The sequence below is a fragment of the Protopterus annectens genome, chromosome 7.part0 (genome assembly GCF_019279795.1).
Source record: "Protopterus annectens isolate FY-2018-M chromosome 7.part0, PAN1.0, whole genome shotgun sequence".
NCBI classification, from domain to species: Eukaryota; Metazoa; Chordata; order Ceratodontiformes; family Protopteridae; genus Protopterus; species Protopterus annectens.
In genome coordinates, this window is record NC_056739.1 from 348,736,763 (window position 1) to 348,740,543 (window position 3,781).

Genomic DNA, 3,781 nt, shown 5'->3' on the forward strand with positions numbered 1-3,781 from the left:
GCCATCTGTCAAGCAGTTCCTAAAAGGGTCCTCTGTCTTAGACCACCTAGAAAGGACCTTGCTGCATAATGGGATTTCAGCTGTGTACTAGAAATACCCTGCACCATTTGAACCAATTGCCTGTATGGCACTACAGTTCCTGTTCAGGTAAATGCCTTTTTTGTGGCTCTTTTGTGCGCTAGAAGAGTTTCTAAGCTGCAGCCCTTAATATGCAGAGAGCCTGTCTTAGCTTTTCATCAAGAAAGGATATTCCTGCATGACAACTTTCCTTCATGTCTAAAGTGTTTCTGAGCTGTCCCATAATAAAACCATTAATTTTACCATTTTTTTCTCCAAGAAGCCACAAAACAGAGGAAAAAGAACTTTTCATTCCCTAGGTTTGCACATACAGGTGAGATTTTATTTGCATAAAGAATTCTTAAAGTCTGATCAACTGTTTGGCTTGCTTGCAAAAGATAAAGTGGGTAAACCAGTATGCAAAAAGACTCTTTCCAAATGACTTGCTAAATATAACTCCTTCTGTTGTTCAACCAGTGGCAAAGTTATCTATACAGGACACATCATAGGCCACTGCAGCCCCAACAGCCTTCCTCAGGGGTGCTACTACACTTTCCATTCTTGAAGTAGCATTGTACATTACAATTTAGGAGTAGCTTCCAGGGCCAGGTCAGGATTTTCCCCTACTGTTTTGCAGATCCTTGTCTCCTAGTCACTACTTCTGTTTTTGGGAATATTCCCAAAAGTAAGAACAGGAGCAGGGAATAGTTTGATAAATGTAGTACAGTTGTGTTATGAACTTACCATAAATGTAGATGTTTCATTAGATTCACTGTTACTGTCGATACTCTACCTTCTCCCCACTTTCTGACTAGTTGTCTCTGTTCTGATCAATTATCTTCTGTCCTGTATGTTGTGGTGGCTTCCTAATCCATCCTTCACGTTCCCTCTCAAGTTTCCCCTTCTCCCTTTTTTATTGTGTTGGTACACCCTGGAGAAGGACACCAGAAACCTCAGCAGTAGACATGGGGCACACAGAGCTGTTGCATCTGGTCCATTGAGGCCTTGTTGCCAAGTTATTTTGCCTGGTTGTTGCTGGGGCAAGAAGAAGACTCAGAAGATGGCATCATCTAAAGCGCCTGTTATCCTACTTAAGGTCCTTTTGTTCTGGTGGGAGGACCTCTGCCAGTGCACTGGTGGGAAATTAAACCTTTTGTTAGTCTGGATATCTGCATGCATGATATCGCAAAAGTGAGAACTTCAACAGTGAATCTTCTTAAACATATGTCTTTGGGGTGAGTTTGTAACCCAAGTGTACTTTCTGTCTTATAACTTTGAGAATAAAGGCAGTTTCTTTACAGAAACTGGGAGGTATCTCTTGTTCTTGGTAGTTTTTTATTTAATTAATGTATGTTTTGGGGGGAGTTGAGCAGCAGGTGAGTTGGGGGGTGGGGGGTATATTATGGATGTGCGCACTTGCTATGATGCCAATGTATGCTGCTCCTAATGGAGAAAATCGCATACTTCTTTCCCACCAGTTCACTTGTTGATGTGGTAGTTGTAGAAAGCACAAGTATGTCTTTGATGGAGCAATATGGGGGGGGGGGGGGGTAGTGTGTGGTTATGTTTCTTATTCAGAGTTGTATTGTTTGATTCTGTTGGTTGCTAATTACAAACTCAAACATATAGGATTTAACTCATTAGCAGCTTGTAGCCTAAACCCTCCTGTGGCACATAGGTGTGCAAGTCTTACTTAAGATGCTAGATCATTGATGGCAGTGCAGGGGGTCAGGACTGGATGATTGGTTTGCAGAAGCAAGTAGTGGAGCAGCAAAGTAAAGTGCTTAGGCATTTTAGCTGTGCGTGCCCTCCAGAAAAAAACAAACAAACATAAAATTATATTCTCTGTTTAGAGCGGTGAAAACTTCACATTTTAAATCTGTTGCAACACAAAACAGTGTCAGAATTATGAATAATCATTTATGCTGAGATTATTTTCTTGTTAACTTGACTGTGGGAAGTTTAGACCACCACTGTGTTTGAGTAGAGTGGTTGGTTTTGTAAGATTTAGACCCAAACCAATTTATTTTAAATTCCAAAGGGAAGGTTTTCCTACAAAATTTTTACTGCTTTTGTTCACGATGTAGGGTGTGAATAGAAGTGTGTTTAAAAATTTGGTACACTATGATGAAAATCATCAGGATAATTAGCATGTAATCAGTTTGGTAAATGTATAATTTTATTGCTACATATACACGTATTCCTTCAGAGCAGCTTGCATGTACAGTTGTGCTGTGTTTGAGTGTCAGATCTGAATGGTTCCCCTACTTTGACAAGAGCACACAAATGCCATAGTACAGTTGAAAATGAGCTTGGCATTAACACATACTTGCTATTGTCTTCTCCCATAATGTCAAAGCAGGATCTGGATTATTACATATTGCATTTGTGAGGCCAAAAAATATGTTGACACGGAAAAACAAAAGAAGAATGCACACTATTGCTTTTCGCCAACTTGACTCTTGTTTTAAAAACAGGTGACACAAATGTGATGAAAAGTAATGAACTTCAATCATGAAACAATTTTATGTTTGATTTGCCTTTAATCTTATCTCTGGGTCCTTTAATATCAGTAGGCATGCATTTATGTAACATATCCACCTTAATTTAATGTTTCGGAAGGCTGATACAATATAGGATGTCCCTGCTTGACTAACTATAGATTGCTGGATTGGGGAGCTAAAATAAAAGAAAACTGTAAATGTGGATGAGTAGTCTGTGACATTTTCATTGCACTGAGCAACCGTAGACTGTACTTAGATGTAGGTATTACTTTGTACATTTTGACTAATTACATCTTTACTAACCAATAAGTCAATGGAAAAATGTATTAACAGCTCAATTCTGAAGGATTTATTTTTAATTTTAATTTCCAGTGCTGCTATGCTGAAAATTGCAGAAATGGAGTACAACGGAGCCAACAGCATCTTTCTGAGGTTGATGATCGACAAAAAGTATGCCCTTCCTTTCCGGGTAATCGATGCCCTTGTTTTCCATTTCCTTTCTTTCAAGATGGATAAGAGGGAATTGCCTGTGCTTTGGCATCAGTGCTTGCTCACATTTGTCCAGCGTTACAAGGAGGACCTGTCATCAGAGCAGAAGCAGGGTTTGTTTGAGCTTTTAAGGTGCCAGACACATTCACAGATCTCACCTGAAATCCGACGTGAACTAGTCCACTCCAAATGCAGAGATGAGGAAGTCACACCACCTATGGCAATGGATTGACATTTGATAAGATAATTTAGTTTGTAAAGATATTACTGTGTGCAGTTAACAAAGGATTTCTGTACGGCTGATGATTGCAAGACTACTTCTTGGGGTGGAAGACTAAACAAGCCATTTAATTTGTTGCAGAATCCTGTATTCTGTGAATACCATTTTACTGTACTTTGTTTGGCACAATTGTGCATTTTTTTTCCCAGCTTTCACTTCGTGTTACAATGGAGTGACCTGCAGTGGCGAGGTGATGCACCTTTTTGTCATAATGGAGTTGATATGCATATGTTCCCAAGAAAGTATGTATGGGTGTTTATGTAATGCTTCTAATAGTGTAAATTAAAGACCATTTGAATTAATGACTCTACTGTAAACTAATATGCTAAGTACTACATAGAGTATAGTATTCACTAGCTGCTGTTGCAAAAGTAAGATGTTTCTTATTGCCATGGATCACTTTTGACTTGTCATCTGTTATGTTACCCCTGTGATGACGACCTGAGTTGAA